Genomic DNA, 22,756 nt, shown 5'->3' with positions numbered 1-22,756 from the left:
GGTGCCTGGTGATCGTCTTCCAAAGCAACTACTCTATTCCGAACTTAAAAATGGAAAACGTAATGCTGGTGGTCAACAAAAGAGGTTTAAAGACTGTCTCAAGGCAAATCTTTTAAAATGTAGTATAAACACCGACAACTGGGAAACACTGGCCTGCGAGTGCACCAATTGGAGAACAGCCTTTACCAAAGGTGTCATGGGCTTTGAAGACACTCAAACTCAGGACAAAAGGGAGAAACGCGCTAAGAGAAAGGCACGCTTGGCAAATCCACACCGTGATCAACTCCCGCCTGGAAACCAATGTCCCCACTGTGGAAGAACTTGTGGATCCAGAATTGGCCTCCACAGTCACTTACGGACTCATTGTTAAGACCGTGTTCATGGAAGACAACCTTACTCGGCTACGGGTGATCGAAGGAAGAGGAGGAGGAGGAGGAGAGGAGAGGAAGAAGAAGAAGAAGGTTTATGTCTTCACTTTCTTCATCGAGTTGGAAGGGACCGTGAGTGGTTAAGTCCCACCCCCTGCAATGCAGGAATATTCAACCTTAGCATTATCAGCACCAGCATGCTCTAACCAACGGAGCTATCCAAAATGTGGCCAGCTGTTCTGGTGCTTTAAGAGGCCCTTCTGCTGAATAGGGCCCTGGACGTCCTGCCCTTACGTTGCCACCGATTCTGATCTCCCGTCCGCACCTCTCTGCATATCTCTGTGAAGAAGACCTTGGTTGCCTGTGTCCCAGGGGCAGAGAGCGGGAGCATCTCCCTGTGTTCCCACGCCGAAGACAATACGATGTCTCTGTGAGTTAGACTGTGTGGCGTTCAAGGCAAGGACCTTGTCTGCTCACATGTTTGTTAGAGAGTCAAAGATGCGTCTTTTATCTGCAATAGGTTACGGTGACTGTGATAATGACCTCAAGAGAGATCTGAATGTACTGTATGTGAATAGCTGTAAACTAGCACTTTTAAAGCCAACTGGGACACTTTTTTAAAAAAAACAATGGCAAGGCAGAGGATAAATATTTCAATAACAGCAATCATCATTATTATTATTCAGAAAAATAGAAGTGGTGGGGTTGTTTCATCCATTTAAAGCAGGGTTTCCCAAGCTGCTATTTGGACTACAGTTCCTATCATCCCTGACCACTGGCCCTGCTAGCTAGGGATGATGGGAGTTGTAGTCCAGAATCACCTTGCAACCCTGATTTATTCTCTCCTCCATTAATTTAGCCGGAAACAGCTTAGCAGGTGGGGTGGAGCCACTGTGCAACCTTTTTGGTAAATGGACCACTGTTGCTTAGCAGGAGGCAAGGAGGTCAGCGTGGTGCAAAAGCCCTAGCAGGAAGACTGAATTGGCTTTTGCACCCTGCCTACCTCTCTGCCACTTCATCCCTCCATTTCCCGGTAAGCAACCGTGACTCAACTGCTAGGAAGCCAGCCTGGTGGTGCTAACCCAGCCAGCAAGCTCTTCTGTCTAGGTTTGTGGCATTTTTAGAGGGCTGGAGTTTGCGTCTTGGTTTCAGAAGTGCAGATTTGATTTCGGAAGTGCAAATTGCAAACTGGGGGGGGGTCACCCACCCCAAGGATCTCCTGCTTATCAAATCATGTCTTGAACAAGATGACATCTAGCGCAAGATCCCGCTCCTATGCTCTTTTGCTCATTCAGCCTATAGGACCTCTTGCCACAACTTTTGTGCAACAAAGCTGCTTTTGCAAAAGGCTGGACTTTTTGTGACAAGGAAAACGATGATGCAATGCAATGGAAAGTGCGGCATAACACTTCCTTTGATGAAACATCATCTAACCTCCCTGCAAACAAATACTGAGTAATGAATACTCAGTAAACAGCTAAATCTCGGAACTCCCATTAGACTGAATCTGCCAGTTCTCTGTGTAGAAGTATGGATGAGGAATGATGCTTATAAACATCTGTATGCTGTTTTTAATATACTGAACCACAACTGAACACTAGGAGGCTCCCATACCTTGTCTCAGGGACTTGGAAAAAATGTTCTCTGAAAGCTGGAATTAAATGCCTTTGCAGGGTTAAGTTGTAAGAAACTGTTTCAGCGCTCCAGCAACTAGTGAAATGGAACCGGGTCAGGCCCAAGGAGGAGATGGACACCTTGTAAAAATCCGGAACTTCTCTTGCAATTCACTCACTAACGTCTGACCTTTCTAACATTACAAAGGTGTGCTCTGGTCATCATTTCAGATGCTCCTGAAATCTGTTGGAAACCAAGGCCAGGCAGGTGCCTCTGGGAGCTCCCCAGCACCTGGTGTTCTGAGGTAGGCTTCTCCTGTACATGCAGGTTCCATTTATCCATCTTTGGCTCATATCCATTGAGAAACCTGTCTGCCATAAATGAGACAGGAGGGGCTGTCGCTCAAAAGTGAAACATACAGAAGGTTCCGGGGTTAATTCTCCAGGTGTGGCTGGGAATGCCGCCTTCTCTGAAACAGCTGCTAATCAGTGTGGATGAAACTGAGCTGGATTGGACCAACTCTGTATAAGGCACTGGCGCATGTATACATGTATATACAGAGATACCCTGATGGTCTTTCAAAATGATTATTACATTTGTATATCGCCCTTCATCCGTAGATCTCAGGGTGGTTCACATAAAAATACAAGATAAAAACACAAAATACATACGGTAATAAAAACAATAACAACCCCCCCACACACAGAAACCAATAACCTCCCCCATTAATTTAAAAATGGAAAGCGTAATGCTGGTGGTCAACAAAAGAGGTTTAAAGACTGTCTCAAGGCAAATCTTAAAAAATGTAGTATGAACACTGACAACTGGGAAACACTGGCCTGAAAGTGCTCCAGTTGGAGACCAGCCTTTACCAAAAGGTGTCATGGGCTTTGAAGAAACTCGATCTCAGGACGAAAGGGAGAAACGTGCTAAGAGGAAGGCACGCTTGGCAAATCCACACCGTGATCAACTCCCGACTGGAAACCAATGTCCCCACTGTGGAAGGACGTGTGGACCCAGAATTGACCTCCACAGTCACTTACGAACCCATTGTTAAAACCGTGTTTATGGAAGACAATCTTACTCAGTAATGAGTGATCAAAGAAGAAGAAGAAGAAGAAGAAGAAGAAGAAGAAGAAGAAGAAGAAGAAGGAGGAGGAGGAGGAGGAGGAGGAGGAGGAGGAGGAGGAGGAGGAGGAGGAGGAGGAGGAGGAGGAGGAGGAAGGTGCCAGGCGAATTTCCCTGGGGAGAGCATTCCACAGACAGGGAGCCACTGCAGAGAAGGCCCCGTTCTCGTGTTGCTATCCTCTGAACCTCACATGGAGGTGGCACACGAAGAAAGGATTAAGACGATGGTGTCAGGGTCTGGGTAAACCTCTAAATCCATTCCAATTTGACTGTATCCTTCTAACAGTGTGATACCCCTAACTGGACACAGAATTCCAGGTGAGGTCTGACAAGTGCAGAATAAGGTGGAACTATATGAGATCATGTTGTATTATTAGGATGGAGCAGATTAAGCGAGTGAAAGCTCTCAAGTTGTTCCATGGGGGAATTTGACATTATCTCAGTGATTTTATTATCTGCTTATGATGAACCTTATGAGGGACCCAGGTGGCGCTGTGGTTAAACCACTGAGCCTAGGGCTTGCTGATCAGAAGGTTGGCGGTTCGAATCCCTGTGACGGGGTGAGCTCCCGTTGCTTGGTCCCAGCTCCTGCCAACCTAGCAGTTCGAAAGCACGTCAAAATGCAAGTAGACAAATAGGAACCGCTACAGCGGGAAGGTAAACGGCGTTTCCATGTGCTGCTCTGGTTCGCCAGAAGCAGCTTTGTCATGCTGGCCACATGACCTGGAAGCTATATGCCGGCTCCCTCGGCCAATAATGCGAGATGAGCGCGCAACCCCAGAGTCGGTCACGACTGGACCTAATGGTCAGGGGTCCCTTTTATGATGAACCTAGCCCTGGGATTCGCTGGCAGTGAAGGGCGAGGCAGACATTTGTATGGATTAAAATGTGATAAGCGAATAATACTTTTTTTTAAAAAAAATGTAATAATAATAGAACAGAGCACGATATTATTCTGATTCAATATGGCTGGTTCGCTCCCCAGAAACATCATAGGCCTTGATCCTGAGTTCTATCTGCAGGCCAAACATGCAGGGAGGTGCAAGAAGTTTAAAACGGGGGCTTTATCCACACAAAACAACTTCTCTACCGCTGAGCCCTGACTCCCCTGTATGTGGGGGTGCAGCTAGCCATTTCAGTTTACCATTTTCTGATCTTCTGCTCTCCACATTTCCACACAACAATTTTGCAATTTTTTTAAGCCCTCATGAAAATTCAACAGCATTTCAGCACCAAATTTCTCCAATACACACATATTTCTTTGCCATTTTGCCTAATGTGCACATTCTTGCAAAGCTATCCCCCCCCCGTTGTAATACATCTTGTATGTTATTTTAACTAATCTATGCATTTATTTACACGTGTTTACTCCTGCATTTCTGTACATGCAAAATTCGGAGTACAAATTTTGCACTGCAAAATTTGGAGAAGTACAAATTTTGGTTTGAGTAATGTTTTGTGAGGCGTGATTTAGACAGGTTCACCTACTTCCCTGGTGAATATTTTTGAAATCGGCTACTTTACAGTGGTGGGGAGTTCCGCCGTTTCCAATTGTTCCCTGTGCTTGTTCCCCCACTCCACGTCCCCCAGCCATTTGTTTTGGCTCCCCCTGTCTTCCCAATCTCCTTGACTGCAGCTTTTGCATTGCGTGGAAGTCCAAACAATGTCCCACCTGCTTGCCTAGTTACTCAACTTATTGGAAAAACAGTTAATGTTGTGGCCAATTGCCTGAAATTACACATTCTTTCATTGAAAACAGTTAATTAGGAATTGAGCTCTGAAGTTAATTTAGCCAAGGTCACCCACTATTCTGTTGGGCCTGGTGACCCCGTCTCCACTAATCGGGGCTTTAGCACACAAAAGTTACGGCTTTTCTTTTCAGCGGATGACATAATCTCTTTAATTGGTGTCAGGAGGGCTGCTTGTGAAAGAGCCACGGAAAACACCTATAGGCTCTAATTTTTGCTTGGCCTCATTCAGGGAGGAGTGAATGAAGCGAGCTTTAAGAATGTACTAGAGTCTCATTACCTCCCCCTCGGCTGTCAGCACAAAAGCCCCCTCGCCTTTCAAGGCGGAGGATTAGCCATGGGGAATTCTGTTTGCAACTAACTTCACTCCCTGAACTATTAACCTTTTCAGCAAAACTGGTGAAAAGTGAACGGTCGCCGGCTAATCCTCCCCTGAGAAACCTCATTGCAGGGTGGGGTCGGACCGGCAATGTGCTAATTAAAAGTTCCACAAGTTATTTTATTTTTAAAAAAATCAAATGGGAGCAACTAAGGAAGTTGACAATTTATTTATTATAATAATACAATTGTAGAGTTGGAAGGGGCCCTGTGGGTCATCTAGCCCAACCCCTTGCGATGCAGGAATACGTAGCTGTCCCATATGGGGATCGAACCTGCAACCTCTGCATTATCAGCACCACGCCCTAATCAACAGAGCTATAATCAGAGCATCTATAAACCGCCATTAAGCCATAAATCGTAGAGTTTGAAGAGATCCCAAGGATGATTTGGTCCAGGGGTCCCCAAACTAAGGCCCGGGGTCCGGATGCGGCCCAATCGCCTTCTAAATCCGGCCCGCGGACGGTCCGGGAATCAGCATGTTTTTACATGAGTAGACTGTGTCCTTTTATTTAAAATGCATCTCTGGGTTATTTGTGGGGCATAGGAATTCGTTCATATTTTTTTCCAAAATATAGTCCGGCCCACCACAAGGTCTGAGGGACAGTGGACCGGCCCCCTGCTGAAAAAGTTTGCTGACCCCTGATTCTAGTCCAATTGTCTGTAGTGACCAAGGTGGTATGCGGCGTAACTATAAAAGAGGACAGGGGAACCCAGATGTGGCCCCCAAGTCTCTCTGCCAGGCCTCTGGGGCTCTTGCCCCAGGCCACACGCCTCACCAGCCCCCCCTTTGCTCCCTGTTTGAGTTGTTCTTACCTGGCTGAAACATGTCTGTTTCAAATAAAGTTTTAAATTAACATTTGCCGCTCTGCCTGCTTTGCCTCTGGCCCCCTCCAACACAGGGCTGTGGCCCCCTGAAAGTTGCCAAGGGCCGAAAAGCATTCCTCACCCTCTGACTTAAAACAATCCACTGGAACAGGCTAAGCACCCTAAACCTGTGTTTTCCAGCAACTGTTATTCAACTCCACTCCTACTGTGGAGGCCGAATCGTGGCTAGTGGTCCTTTTCCTCCATGAATTTGCCTCCCCGTCTTCATCTGTGAGGGCGTGCAAGAATGGCAGGCCTCAGAGTGCGTCTTTTGCATCTCCGGATGGAGGTAAAGGCGACCGGGAAGCCCCCCCACCCGCCCAAGACCTTGTCGGAGAAGGGAGACAAATGGAGAAATCGTCTGAACAGAGTTAATTATGGAGGGCGATGAAAAGGCCAGGCTGGAGCTGGGAGAGCAAGGGGATAAAAGCAGGGGGAGGGCGGGGACAGAAGAACCTCCGGCAGTGTCAAGATGGAGTGACATGCAGCGCTTGTCAGTCACCTAGCAACAAGTTTCCTTCCCCTGCTGCGCTCTTTAATTCGCCAAATCTGCTCAGGATGTTGTCCTGTTCTCCTGACAAAATGTATTATGCCGGCAGAATGGAGGAGACAGGAATCCGCTGTACACAGTGCCCTGCTCCCCACGGATGGCCTGCTCCTCGCCTTTCTCCGCCACAAAAGGGAAGGCCGCATGGAGCCCTGAACGGGCTTGGGTGGTGGTGGTGGGGAGACAGGGGCGGTGGAAGCTTGACAGAGGAAACCTCTGCTTCTAATTGAGTTTGACGACGCAGTGAAAAGGATGTTCTTTTTTAAAACGCTGCCTTATTGAGGCCGCTCTTTCTTCCCGCTCTCTTTCGGTCTCCCAGCACCCGGCACGCATCCCCCGTTGCGAAGAGGAGTAAACACTGAAAACACTCGAGCCTGGGTGCTCGCTCTCCCTCGCACACAAACAAACACGCAAAGACGCACCCAGCTGTCTCTGAAAGGCGGCTGAATGAGGACAGCTGTGTTTTCCTGTACTTCTACTAGGTATGAGCTGCGGTGCCATAAGCCTTTCGTGGATTAGAGCCCTCTTCACCTTGGTGGGTGAGCCTCAAAACACGCAGAGGCACATATAGGGTTGCACCCGGTGAAATTGCCCTGTTCGTGCAACTGCATTTCCCCTCCTCTCTCCTGCCCCTGTTCAACTCCCAAATCTGTCCCGGGGGTTCCCCCAAAACCTCCAGATTTTTAATGGGGTTGGATGCAAGAAGGAGGGAAAAATTTATTGGCACCAGAAGAAGTCCTGATGAGGAGCGGACAATTTCCTTGCGTACAACCCATGTTCTTTAAGACTAAAAACGATCCAAAAGCTGCAAACATTTGTATACTTTAAAAAAAAGCAGTCTAACATATCCCACCTACTAAAAAGAGGTTACGATGTCTAAAACTCTCTGAGCTACAGGCCAGAAGCCTGGCTGAAGAGAAACATTTTTTGCCTGGCACCTAAAAGCAGTCATGGATGTCATCAAGTGCCCCTCCCTGGGGGTAACATTCCAGTTGTGCGGAGCCACCACGGAAAAGGCCCGTTTTCCTGTTGCTGCTCCCTCAGAGAGACCACACAGAGGAGGGCCTCAGGTCACAAACACTGGGTCCAGGGTGGTTCATGTGGGGAGAGGAGATCCTTGAGGTTTTCAGGTCCTGACCCACATTGTATGTCTGTCCTGTGGACCGTCCCGAGATGTGCAGATGAAAGACAGTATACAGATTTAATGAGTAAAATAAATAAGTATCAATAGGTCAAACTGTTCAATGCAGTCGCCCATTTGTCATATCTATTTGGGTACTGGCAACGAGCAGGATCCCAAGAACTTGTTTTAAGAGCCATGTGAGGGGGGTGAGGTTAAGGCAGAGATGGGGAGCCTGAACTACAACTCCCATCATGCCTGGCTGACAACGGGAGTTAGAGTCCAACAACATCTGGGGGGTTGCACATGCCTGCTTTAGGGAACAATTACGTTTATTTATTTCATAAAATTTATTCACTGCTTGTTGAGAAAACAAACCAACTATCAAAGTGGTTTTCAAAAAAAGAAAAAACGATGAAACAATAACATTATTAATAAGAAAAATTAGCAGGTCTAAATTAGGGTTTCCCCCCAGCCAGAACTCAGTATCGGCACCTCTCAGGTGGGCGCCTTTGCCATTCTAAGAGAACAAGGGAGGTATTAATATTACTGGAGTTTATAAATGTTAAACTAACAACAAGCTTAGAAACAGATTAAAACTCGTATCAGCTTTCTAAACATCTGGGTAGGCTTGTTGAAACAAAATTGTTTTGGGAGTCGCCAGATACTGTACAGTGATGTCAAGAAGCGGCGAGTTCCAAAGCCCACCACACTAAAAGATGGAGGGAGGGAGCTTTAAAAAGTGTATAAAGTACCGATCACATTGCAAAAGCAGTAGAAATCGAAACAATAACAGCAGCAACAACAAAATATGATGATGATTGATGATGTTTGTAGAATGTTACTGCGCTCGGGGGACGGGGGACGGCCGAGAAGGGAAATATGTCATCTTTTCCTCCTCCCTCTCCACATCCAATGTGGAACTGCAGTTCTTGAGACGGGTGATGTAAATTTAATGTACTGGGGATAGAATCTGCAAACAAGAATGCTGTATTATTTATGGAACAAAAATTGCACAGCCAGGCGTATGGTGTCTGCCGCCCTCTTCTGCTATAGATTCCTTTAACTAGGTCGTGCCCACTCAGAAACTGCTTTGCCACTCCTTGGCCATTAGTATTTGGAGTTGTGGTGGATAGGTGTCCCTCCTTCCTCTAGTCAGCAGAACGAAGCAGTGTGAGTGATATGCAGATAACAGCATGGAGGCCGTCTCTGACACAACCAAGGATGCACTTAAGGAGGAGGCCTCACTCCTCCATCATCATCGTCGCAGTCGTTTTATTTGTTGAAACTATGCTCAAGGCGGCTTACAGCATGACAAGATTTACATAATTACAAACATAAGGTAAAGCTAAAGGGACGCCGACCGGTAGGTCCAGTCGCGGACGACTCTGGGGTTGCGACGCTCATCTCACTTTACTGGCCGAGGGAGCCAGCGTACAACTTCCGAGTCATGTGGCCAGCATGGCTAAGCCGCTTCTGGCGAAACCAGAGCAGCACACGGAAATGCCGTTTACCTTCCCGCCAGAGCGGTACCTATTTATCTACTTGCACTTTGACGTGCTTTTGAACTGCTAGGTTGGCAGGAGAAGGTACTGAGCAACGGGAGCTCATCCCATCGCAGGGATTTGAACTGCTGACCTTCTGATCAGCAAGCCTTAGGCTCTGTGGTTTAGACCACAGCACCACCCGTGTCCCAGTAGTTATAAACAATAAATAAAACACATCAAAACGTACACAACCAAATGGGAACAATTTCCACGTAAATCATAAGATCTAAAACTAAAGATACAACAGTAATATCAATAACGGAAACAAGCTCCACCCTCCATGTGACAGCCCTTGAGATATCTGAAGATGGCTATCATAGGGCCTTTCAGTCTTCTCCTCTCTGGGCTAAACGAATAGTATATGCAGATTTGTACCCTTTTGTTAGTGGGAGTCACTTTAGCAGCTCAGGAACCTCTACCCCAAACAGTGGACCTCTACCTAGGGTTGCCAGACTCAATAGAGGACAGGACTTCTGTGCCTTTAATTGCCCTGCTCTCTTTTGAGTCTGGAAACCTTAAAGAGAAACCAGCAGACCCTTTTTTAATTTCCAAGCAAAGGGTCTGCTGGTTTCTCTTTAAGGTTTCCAGACTCCAAAGAGAGCAGGGCAATTAAAGGCACAGAAGTCCTGTCCTCTGGCAACCCTACCTCTACCCCAAACCTTGTCAACCTCAGCAAACCCTCTACCTGCCAACTTACAACTAGCTTGGGGTGGGGTGGGGGATGGCCCTGCCTGCCAGCTTCCTCCTCTTTAGTCCCAGGGTTGCGTTTACAGAACTCAGCAAGGAAGTGGAACAGAAAGAGATTCTTTTGGCTCCATCTATCCGTGGCTCTGGCGCCACCTGCTGTTGACCTCCCTGCCTTCCAAATGTTGATGGGGTGGGGCAGCGCTGAGCTGCTTTGTGTGCACACGCTTCAAAGCAGGGTTCTGAACCCACCACACAGAGGGCAGAGCATGCAACGCCCTTTTTTATATATAAAAGCAAAGTGGAGCAGCAGCAGGGAAGGGCCGTTCAGCAACGTTTCGAGGGCCATCTGCTCCCCACCCTTTGAAGTTCTCCACAAGAAGTTAAAGTTTTTTCACACCAGTTTCTGCTCTCTTTAAAGTCCCGGCCCTCATTTCTTTGGAATCGCCCACTCTTTTTTTTTCAGCCAAACGAGACAAAACAAAACTGGTATTTCGCTTCTGAACTAGGGAGCTCTCTACGACTATTAAATCAGTTTGGACATCTTAATATAATTACACCATATTAGTGTCAGATAATGTTCATTAATGGTCCCTGATGCTTGGTGGTTGGCCAAAGCTGGAAATCTATGCTGATTAAAAAGAAAAAGACAGAAAAAGCAAGTCTTGCGTTCACCTTTCTGCTACGTTGCTCAGCTAATTGACATAAGTATATCTAATGAGGAGGAGGCCCTAATAGGATTGTCGCAATATGCCCCTTGTGTCTGCTAAAGATCTCGCTGCCCTGTTAATCACCGCCTTTCCAATAATCCACGGTAGCTTTTCTGTAAGTTGGCCCACCCTAAAATCTAATTAGAATCACAAGTCCTATTCACACATTGGCAACGTTGTGGGTAACCAACACACGCAACACACGCCTGGCAGTGAGCTCACACCTGTTCACTCCCTCCTGCCTGACGTTTACTGGAGTCCTGAAAAGAAGGCCATGCCTGTGAAAATATAGTTCACATGGCCTTACAGATCAGGGGTGTGGGTTGCAATTCCAAACAAGTAACAGATGGAAAACAGGTAGGGGGTGAGCAAAGGTAACCCCCTGCCCCACTAACAAATGGGCAAATCTCTGTACTTTAGTTCCTCTTGATTTTCCTGATTTTCCAATCTTAAGTCCATTTCTCCATACTTCCACATCAATTTCAACTGGTAAAATAAAACATCCATTCTGAAGGAAATCAGATTGTGAAGCTAAGGCTCCAAGACTTTGGCCACCTCATGAGAAGAGAAGACTCCCTGGAAAAGACCCTGATGTTGGGAAAGATGGAGGGCACAAGGAGAAGGGGACGACAGAGGACAAGATGATTGGACAGTGTTCTCGAAGCTACCAACATGAGTTTGACCAAACTGCGGGAGGCAGTGGAAGACAGGAGTGCCTGGCGTGCTATGGTCCATGGGGTCACGAAGAGTCGGACACGACTAAACGACTAAACAACAACAACAAAAATAAAACAGTCCACCTGCATTTTAGCATGAATTGTGCTAATGCACACATTTTGGCATGCAATTTTTCCCGCTAGAGAACTGCATACCCCTCAACAGCCCTGATTTAAGTGGGGCATCCCAGAATTACAGGCACCATCCTGGCTTCTGATTGGATCCTGGCATGTCTCGTTCTTGGGTCTGGTGCTCTGACGCGAGTCAGCTAGCTTCCTCCCACAAGAGATTGGGACCAAAAAATGGACATCACACTTTGGGTCAGCGGGATGTTGGAGGGTATGGAATGGCATTGCGAAACTCAGAGATGTGTCAATTTCAGGGGATGGCTGGTTTGGGGAAACATGAGCCAGGCAATTTTGTCTTCAAGTGCTCCCACAGACCTCTTTGGAGGTCTTTAAGCAGAGGCTTGACAGCCATATGTCAAGAATGCTTTGATGGTGTTTCCTGCTTGGCAGGGGGTTGGACTGGATGGCCCTTGTGGTCTCTTCCAACTCTATGATTCTATAATTCTATGATGCACACACCTTGTGGCTCTTTGCAAGACACTGCAGCCAGGCGAAGAAACAAATGAACACCCAGTTAAAAATCTGAATCCTGCTATAGTCTGTTTAATGCTTTATGTGTGTGTATATGATCTATATTGACTAAAATAAAAATGTAAAAAGAAGCACAACCTCTTCTAAACATTTACATTGGCATACAAAAGGTTAAACACTGAGACTCCAAGATGATAATTACTACCCAGGCTGACTCCCCTTTAAAATAATTAGGTAGGTCAAGAAGTGTGATTAAATTCCACCTGAGAAAACAGGTAATAAAACACACAGAGAGCAAGTAATTGAGTGTTTCCCTAGGAATTAAGATTAGAGAGGAGGAGTGATTCGACTTTCAAGAGGAGACCTTTGCCCTTAGCAAATGTGGATATAAGTTGTATGAAAGAAACCGTAACTGGAAAGGGAAATTTTGTTCACAGTCGTAACCGTTTTGTTAGGGTTTAGCTCAAGTTTTGGATAAAAACTGCCTACATTTACAGCCTCCTTGTGGTGTTATTGTGATTTTGGACGCCCTTGCCGATGCACTTTTTAGTTGCACCTTGTTTGTTCAAAGTGGCTTTGTGGGAAGCTGGTCACTCGAGTCTTTCCCGTTGCTGACATTTACCAGTTTGGTCACATGGATCTGGCTAAAAGTTACTTCTTCCAGAACACAAAAATCTATTCTGTGATTAAAAGTAACATTGAACTATAGTCAGTGCTTTTTTTTTCCTGGGAAAAAGCTGGAGGATCTCACCACAGAGCTTGTTTGTTTGCTTATTGCAGGCCCAGTCGCGGTGCCACACCCCAGCAATGGCTAAATGTACGACGTGATTAATAAACTCAAGCAGACAATGATTTGGATTAGAAATGGCCACAACTTTATTGATTACAGATACAGGTGAATCTTTGGCCCAGGCATATATATATAGAATCATAGAATCATAGAGTTGGAAGAGACCACAAGGGCCATCCAGTCCAACCCCCTGCCAAGCAGGAAACACCATCAAAGCATTCTTGACATATGCCTGTCAAGCCTCTGCTTAAATACCTCCAGAGAAGGAGACTCCACCACACTCCATATATATATATATATATATATATATATATATATATATATATATATATATATATATATATATAACTCAGTTCCCCCGAGTTCCTGCTAAAAACAACAACACACCTCCTGACTATAGTTATTTGGAAGTAGCCAGAAATGAATTCCTATGTAGCTCTTTCCAGGAAACACAGCTGCCAGAACAGAGCAAAATGATATATTTTTAAAAACTAGACAATGACAATGCTGCTTTAGACAAGTCTAGGGCTGCCATACATCCGGATCTCCCGACATTACTGGGACTTTAAAGGTGGAATTGACATACGGGGGGAATTTCCAAAAGTCGAAGCTTTGGATCTTAAGCAAGTCAATCGAAAAATTGTGATTTGGGGTGTGTGTGTTTTGGGGGGTCTTTCTGGTTTTTACTTTTTGAAATATGCAACCCTAGACAAGTTGGTTTCTCAAGGAGTGTGTGGGGAATTCCTCCGTGTGTGTGTCTAGGGAATTCCCTGTTAGAGATGAAACAGAAGTATGTGATATTGTTCTGCACAGTGTTGCTGGTTCAAATCCCCACTGAGCTGTGAAGTTTACTGGGTGACCTTGGGTCAGCCGCTCACTCTCAGCCCAATCTACCTTGCAAGGTTCTTGTGAGGAGAAAATGGGGCAAGGAAGGACCATCTACATCAGGCATCCCCAAACTTCGGCCCTCCAGATGTTTTGGACTACAATTCCCATCTTCCCTGACCACTGGTCCTGTTAGCTAGGGATCATGGGAGTTGTAGGCCAAAACATCTGGAGGGCCGCAGTTTGGGGATGCCTGGTCTACATCACCCTGGTCTCCTTGGAGGATGGGTGGGAGACAAATGTAGTAAATAATGGGCGAAGACAAATCAAATCAGTGATGCCCAGTTTTATTTGGTGGAGCTTGTGAGTTCACGGCACACGCTTAATTTTAGTAAAATATATTTAGATACTTCAATAAAAGTTTTATTGCTATTCATTTAATTAACAAAAATTATATTCCACTTGATTGTAGTAAAAGCTCCAAGCAGTGAAATACCAAAAATATTTTTTAAAAACCAAGTTAAATATTTAAAGCACTCGAAGATAATTAAGAGGGAAAAGAGGAAAATGTGACATTTGTTTTAAGGTTATTTTGTTACAGGTCTTTCCTTCTACTGGAAAGTGTCTGTTTTTGTTTCTTAAACTGTAACACTTAAACTTTAAGCCGTTTCAGTATATTTTTAAAAAGCACCTACACAGGTTCTGGTAATATGCAGGTTTATTTACATATAATTGATTAGTCACTTAAAAGGCAGCAGACTAGCCAATAGCTTATCAATAATCATTTCAGCATTTCAGTGTCAGCTAAGCAAGCAGCTGACAGTCTTAATTGTCTTTTGAAACGGGAGGAAAAGCCTTGTGCAAAACATCCATTCTTTGGTCAAGACCCAGAAAGGGAGCCAGGCTTAGCAGAAACATAATGAAGCCATCAAGAGTCTTCATTCAATTAGACTTCTTTCCCCTCCAGCTAACGACGATGACACATTTATTGTGTAATGGGCCAATTAGTTGATACTCCTTGTCTACTGGCATCCTATTAAATCTACATTTTCCATCTTTTTTTAAAAATGGAATTTAGATCATTAGGAACTGTGGAGAGTGCACCCGTCTCCTGTTCCAGAACATCACCAAGGCAGAATAAGTGCATTCTATTGCACAAGGCATCTTGTTGCAAAAGCCTTGAGATTCCTGCATTGCAAGGGGTTGGACTAGATGACCCTTGGGGACCTCTTCCAACTCTACAATTCTATGATTCTTGTCTGGTTTCCACTGCTTACATTTCCACGCATGTGGCTGCACAAGGTAGGTATCTGAAAGCTGTGCAGACCCCACACTGGCATCACTCCCTGCAATGCAAAGATCTCAGCTAAAGCATCCACGACAGATGGCCACCCAACCTCTGCTTACAAACCTCCAAGGAAGGAACCTCACAAGGGAGACCGTTCCATGACAAGGGACATGAAATAGAAGCCGGGGTCTGGTTGGCACAGTGGGCATAAATGGCGTCCTTGAAAATCCCCAGGTTATGCCAGTTCTCAAATAAATAAAGATGCTCTAGACAAGTCAGCATGCAAACCCTGGCATTCGGTACAAAATCCAGTAGTGATGCCAGAAAGCTGCACAACATAGGAACTATTCTCATGGAATACGTTTGCTAAATCTGTTCTAGGGGTTTCCCTGAACCTGTGGAGCAGATCTGGGGTTTGTGCAGGGGCGTACGAAGGTGTTCCACCCCGGGTGCCACCTTGGAGGGGGGGGGTTGACAAGATGGCCCGCTGCCTCCCCCCCCCAGCTGTAGAGCAACTGAAGGTGTGCAGGCGGTGCCCGTACGGGCTGCCACTCGAGCGCCGTCTGTATGGGCGCTGTGCATGTGCAGTCTGTACAGGCACCGCTGGGTGGTTCGCCCTGCCCCTTGGCACCCCACACCGGGTGCCAGAGAGGCTTCCTCCGCCATTGGGTGGGCGTGGGGTGCTTTCAGGGAAGGAGAGCAGGGGAAGACCCACTGTGAAAGCAGAAATGATTGCACTGACAAGACACATTGGTTGGATACTGCCCTGTAGAACGAACCATCTCATGGTCTGGACAGGTCGTTTCCTGCTTCACACTGACAAGCGAGTTTAAAACATCAACAGGGTCAGTTGAAGAGTGTGCCACCTTTTATCCTCCCTGCTGGTGACAACATCCTTTCTCCTTTCTCTCTCTCTCTGTCTCTCTCTCACACACACACACACTCTCCAGTGGCATAGTGTGGTGGTGGTGAGCTACAGAGGCAGTTGCCCCAGGCACAAAATTGTTAGAGGTGCAAAATTTCAGCACCCAGGTCTGCCTCAATACAGGTGCATGCTTCTGTCACTGGGCTCCGGTCAAAACGGCAGCTTCATGCAAACCAGGAAGTGACCTCTCCATGGCCCCAAGCACTGGCAACCCATGCTATGCCACTGACACAGAGACACAGACACACACACCTACCTTTCCCTGTTTCTAATTTTGCTTGGTCTCGCCACTGCTTCAACAGACTCTCACAGAATTGTAGGCACTGGTGGAGGAAGAGGAATGCGGGGGAAGTACACCACCCCCAGCAGCGTGATCCCGGTGGGGTGCCATCATGGCTGCCGCTCCCCCCCCCACCCGCGCTGGGCGCCACGCATGAAGCTCTGCCACTGAGTGTAGGATCATAGAAGCGTAGAGTTGGTAAGGACCTCTCCTCCTTCTTCATCTCCTCCTTCCCTTCCTCATCTGAGGCAGGGCAAAGTGAGGCACGGCCCTTCCTGAGAGTAAGCCATTCTGAGCACTTGGTTTGCTGAGGTGGCAAAAAATGCTGCCTAAACTTACAAGGGGATTAAATTTACAGAGAGGAGTTGGAGAAAGAGGCAGAGAGGCATGCCAGGTAGGCAGGGCTGGCCCTTACATCAGGGCCAGCAAACAGTGAGCCCATGACCAGGATTCTGATTCATCACCTTGCCCACCCACAGCCTGAGGCAATTGCTTCTGTTTGCCAGTCCTGGAAATGAGAGAGCGCCCCATAGACATCGGAAATCAAAGATTTTAATGTAGCTGTTTTGGGACATAGGCAAGTTCATCCCACCGCATTCTGAAAAACTCCATGATGGAGATGGAGGAGGAAGAGAATTCTGCACTAAAGACTCCAATTCCAAACTCCAAATAAATAAGAAATATTAAGTACCCACTCAGCATGCAAACAGCATTTGTCAAAGATCTAGTGATCGACCCTTCCAGCCTAGTTTCCCCCCCTGCTTTTTTTTAAAGGAAAATACATTGTTTTTCTTCATCAGAGTAATTATTGATTAGCTTAAAGCAAAGCTGGTGAGTAACCATATGGGGATGTCTGTTATCCAACTGGATTAGCGTTTGAATCTCACTGCCTCCCATCTGAGAATCTTTGGGATCAATAGAAGATGAGGAGAAAATCAGTAAGATTAACCTTAGAGGCTTCTTGCCTCTTGTGAATCCTCCAGCAGGAGCCATATTCTTTTCAGTGTCCCACAAGGGAGAGGCAGTGTTGTTCCTGCAGCAAACAACACCTGGTAGTTTTACTTTGCCGTTTTCCATTCCAAATGTAAGTAAAGTTGTGATCAAAGTAATCGACACGAGAAGAGCAGTGCTGCTGGATCAGGTCCACCCAGTCCTGCTCTTACAGTGGCGAACCAGACACCCTTATGCAAACCCACAAGCCGGACCCAAGTGCTCCAACACTCTCCCCATCTGAATACCAGTTGTTCTCAGCAACTGGTATTCAGATGCCTATTGCCACGGAAGGTAGGACACGGTCAACCAAAGTGATAGCCATGGTTTGCTTATTCCCCTATGAATCTGTCTGTCAAGGATGCTTCCCGGACAAATGAATGAACATGGCGGAGAGTTAAAAGGTGTTACAGAAGTTGGACACCCCTCCCATCAAGATCCCAGGGGGGTTCCAGGCACTCACCCAGGGATTGTGCTCCATTGGTGAATTGGTGACACGGCGGAGACTGCCGTAGCTTTAATAGATATGATTTACTCTCATATTGACACCTTCAGTCTCCCTGGAGGGAGTCTTACAACATGGTCATTTCAAGCAGGGCTTGGTCCCCCCAGCAGTGGAAGAAGGCATCTCTCCCCAGTAGGGACAGAGGCTCTTGCTGTGCTTCCCCACGGGGGTGGAGGATACTGCTGTGTGCCCACCGCAGGGGCGGAAGCTGCTTCCATGCACACACACACCCCGAGGGATGGAGGCCGCTGCCACTGCTGAGGGGGAGTAGATCGCAGAGGGTGAACAGCACTCTCCGTGCCCTGCACACACACACCCCAGCATGTGAGTGGGGCGGGGCATGGAAGGAGATGAGCACGCTCTATGCTCTGTCTCCACCCAAGCACCAGCAGGGGCAGAGCCAGGCATGGAGGGTGCACCTAGTTTCCCCCCCCCCAGACTTTGTGCCCGGGGCCACGGCCTCCTTGGCCCCAAACACTACATCCCTGTCTCTCCCAGCCGGCCTTCAACCAGCCTGCTCAAGATGGATCTGTCCCTTTCCTCTCTTTCTTCTTCACAGCACACCTTGCTCTAGAGACTCTCTTTTCCCGACACATCAAACACCCACCCCACCACCATGGCAACCTCTGTCTGTCCAGGCCCAAGAATTCATCAATACCTTTTGTCATGTTAATGCCTCTATTTTTTCAGGTGAAGCCCTGGCTTGGAAAGGAAGCTTAGCCTGTATTTTTCCACTGCTCTGCAATCTTCCCTTCAATACTTCATTTAATCAAAATCCTACCATTTACTAATTTTTAGTATTTTTGGGTCAAATCTATAACAGTATTTATGATCAAAGATAATGCTTAACGTCACTTCTACAGCTTCTATCACACTTTTACACACACGAATCCCAGGTCCATGCTCTAGTTTATGTACCTTCCCCCAATGGGCTGCATGGAAATGTCCTCTGCTCCTCCCTTTGCAATCCCCTCCTGGTTCTGGGAGACAGTGGTGCAGGGGAGGCTGGGGAAACACCTAGTCTTTCACATACCTGGTCTGCCTCTTCCTCCAGCTCCGAAGCTTCTGCTGCCTCTGATTCTCACCAGCCAGGTCCCCATAAACCAGCCAGGTCCCCATAAACCATTACCCCTTCTCATGAATCAGACTCCATCCCTCTTTCCCCCAGGGCACACTCATCAGTCCCTGACACTCTCTGACCACCTTTCCTCTCTTTTAAAACTATCCAAGCTAGTGGCCATCACTACATCTTGTAGCAAACTCCACAGTTTACTGCACACAGTACAGTAAACTTTGGCCTGTTCTCTTCTCAGAGTGGCCAACCAGAGGCCCGCGGGAAGCCTGCAAGCAGGACTTGAGGGGGCAGCAGCATTCTCACCTCCTGTGGTTTCTGACAGCTGGTATTCAGAAGCATGACTCCCTTCAACAGTGGAGATAGAGCATGGATGTCAGGATTAGGAACGCTGCCCCTCACTTATCATGCCATCCTGACACTTTTAAGCTGTTTGGCCCTAACATCATAATTTATTGTTGTTAAGTTGTCTTTGCAAATTTTCAGCCGGAATAAACGGTTGCTTGATATCATTTTTTCCCAATCGAGAAGCCTGCCTTAAGAACATCCCCACATTGAATTAACCACAGAAGTAAGGAAGGTCTCGAGGTTACTAATCCTTGGTTCCATGAGCAGATGTTGAGCGTCTTGTTAATCAAAGCAGATCGCCTGGCAAGCATTAATTACACAGTAGCAAAATAATTGCTTGGCTTAGCCAAACTGTTACAGGAATGAAAGGAGTCTCTCTTCCCACCCACCACCCACCTTTCTAGAGCAGGATAAGCTTGTTTAAATTATATTGTGTATAATCTATAGACTGAAAGTATAAGAGCTGGAAAACAGTACATTCAAAATCAACATCAACTCGGATGTAGTTGAGGACTTCCATTTGTTCTAGTCCTCTGCCCCACCCCACATATAAGTTGCAAAAAGTTATATTTGAAAATATTCTGGTTTTTAAAAAATGAATTAGATGAATTGTTGTACCCTGGTTCCTAATGTTTAGTTCAAATATAATGCTTTTAAAGAAAAGATCACCTATTTGGCTTAGCCTAGAAGATTTAAGGACATAGGGTATCTATGTTCCCGTTTTGGTAGGGCAGCACACAAGTTTATAAGGGAAATGTCCTGGGGTACAAAATAAGAAGGGGGGGGAATAAGAAATAAAAAGAAGCAGCATGCAATGTCATAAGAACAAACCATAGCAACATAAGAGCCTGCTGGACAGTGTTTTAGCAAGAGCTTTGTAGTGTATCTGTTTTGCAAGAAGGTCTGGTGGTCAGTTCCCAGCATCTTCTGGTGAGGCTGGGAAATACACCTTGCCTGAAACCCTGCAGAGCCACCGCCAGTCAGTGTAGACAGTAGAAGGCAGCTTCCTATGTTCCTAAGTCAGAGGCTGCCTGTTTTCTTGTTGAGCAACTGTGTGGTCAGATAGAAAATGAGTGACTTGATGAATTTTGCAGTGCCTGTAATTGGTTTAAGTTTTACAAACAAGTTGCAGGAAATCTGAACATACGGTACCATTGCTTGCCCAATCCTTAAATTGCAAATGCTTATTCGGGTCATGGAATAATAGATGTTTGCAGACAGGTATCAAGGGAGATGCTGAAGGAGCCAATCTGCAGAACCAGTTTTCTAGTGTTGCTCTTAAGAAACTGATTTGTGAGAGCTCTGCTGGAAGTAAAGATAGGACTTATACATTAGCAAACACAACGGGCAGTTGCCCCATAGCTTGTCCTTTGAAACCTGCACAATTGTCTGCTTCAGTTTCGTGGCATGCCTTCCTTGCTGGTGCACCAAAGCTTTATGGACTCATAGATCCACTGAAGTCAATGGGAAAGAAAGTATTTGCACCGAATCTGGGGCTGGTGTCATGTTGTGCTGTTGACAAGGGTGACATAGCTTTAGTGTGCTCCTCTTGTGCTGCTCCCATTCCAGCTGTTCTGGCAGCATATCTAGGGTGCCCCAACAGCATATCTGACATGCATGTGGCCTATGTTGCCACTGGCGGGGGGGGGGGGCATCTGCCAAACCCTGTAGCCCTCAGGTGGCTATACCATAAATTAATATACCGTACTGGCCCACATATAAGCGGCACCGTTAAAATTCGGGGGGGGGGGGGGAGACAATACCAGAATATAAGCCGCTCCCTTAAAATTTCACAGGGACTCACACACGTTCCGTTTTAACGTATGTCTGTTTCAGCAGCGATATCATAAAAGCCCATTTTTGTAAGGTCGTGAATTTAAGCCGCACTTTAATAATAACAATAATGATAATGATAATTTATTATTTATACCCCACACATTAACTTTTCATGGTGAGAATTTTTTTGAGGGGGGAGTGAAGAAGCTTATATTCAGGCCAATATGGTAGGATTGCTCCATTGATTTTAATATTTGAATCAAGTATCATAAGATGTCAAATATTGAGACAGAATATTTTGTGGCTGTTTGATCTTAAGGGTGGGGGACTGATCTTTTTTGCATGCATGCATAGGACTGGATACAACAGCTGCCACATATATGAACAGGCCACAAGCAGCCACTCAATGAATTAGGTACACATTCAGGCCACACTCACATCCTCACCCAGGATTATTTCTTGGAGTCATTGGACCTAAATTTGAGACTTTTGCAACTCTTATGAATGTGAAGAGAGACTTAAGTCCAACAAATACACAAATTACAAAACTGCGAATGACATAAAATCAGCTTTAAAAGGCAGATTAACCCACACAACCCCATATACCAGTTTACTAACAGGAGCAGCAAAGATGTACTGTAGTATCAAAACCTCAAAATGAATAAACAGCAAAGTGGGTATGTAACTCACTCTCAATCAGTGAAAGCTCTAACATCCTATAGCTGTCTTGGCAAAGCCATAGGACTTTGCTTGGCATGGAAAAGACAGGCGTTTCAGCGGCAAGCATGTTTCCATGGGGAGGGCACTCCATGAGAAGGGCACCACCACAGAGAAGGCTCGGTCCTGCATCACCACTTAGAAGACTTTCCCCAAAGGGCTCCTGTGGAGATCTTAGGCAGGCATAGGCTGGTCAGAAAACTGAGTAAGGTATGCATAATCTGCCTATCTAAGTCCTCTTATGGAGGAGAGAGTACAGTTGAGGGAGAAAGGAGAGAACCAAGTGAAGTTACCTTTCCAAAGGTGAACTGTTCCAAATGTTCAAAAAAAAAAAAAGAGCATGATATTCACATCAGATCAAGCAAGGGTAAGAAGAGTGGCACACCAAAAGGCAATTTCCTGGCAAGATGTTAACATGGGAACATAAAAGTGATGTGTCTGGAAGCAGAACTGCTGAGCTACAGACAACCTGGGTGTGAGTCAGAGAACATTAGGACAGGCCCTGTCCACCAGGAAGGGAGACTTGATTGCATGTGACTTGTGTCAACTCTAGAGACATCAAGAGCTAAACATAAAAATAAAAAAAACCCAACAGAGAAGTTTCTAAATGAGCCGTTCAGCCTTGAAGGCAGGCAAGCTGGCAGCAACTCAATTTCTAAGGAAAGCAGTCAACAATTCAGGTGTGCTCTCTGAAGTTAGAGCATACAGTCCTACTTTTTTTTATTGGCATGAAGGCAGTGGGAGTGGATACACGCACATGCTCACATATGTAATCCATAGATGATTCATTGTAGAATTATGACTATGCTTTAGGACTGTCATTTTCTCTATCAGTACTGACTGGAGGTAAGATTAGTGGTTCCCAAACTTGTTTCCCCTCAATCACTTGAAAATTCCTCAGAATACTGACGGACCTGTGGGATGCAAAGGGTTAAGTGCAGTCAAATCACAACAATCCCTAGAGAGTCCACTTGGAGGACTGTGGGGGAACACATGACTAGCTTGGTTTCCTGTTCCTCCACATGCAAATGAGTTGGGGAAGTGGCAGATAAATTCACTAGCGAGAAGCCATTTCCTCCTCTTGGACCAGACCTCTTGGACTACACACATCTAAGAAGCAACATCTTAGTGAGTCTCCCTCTAGGCTTCCAGCCCAGAGAGAGATGAGATGGAGTCTCACTTCCTATAAGTGAACTTCACATGTATATATCAC

This window comes from Zootoca vivipara, chromosome 1, assembly GCF_965207765.1.
Source record: "Zootoca vivipara chromosome 1, rZooViv2.hap1.1, whole genome shotgun sequence".
In the NCBI taxonomy this organism is placed as follows: domain Eukaryota; kingdom Metazoa; phylum Chordata; class Lepidosauria; order Squamata; family Lacertidae; genus Zootoca; species Zootoca vivipara.
The sequence above is the reverse complement of the archived record's forward strand: the minus strand, read 5'-3'. Positions refer to the sequence as shown.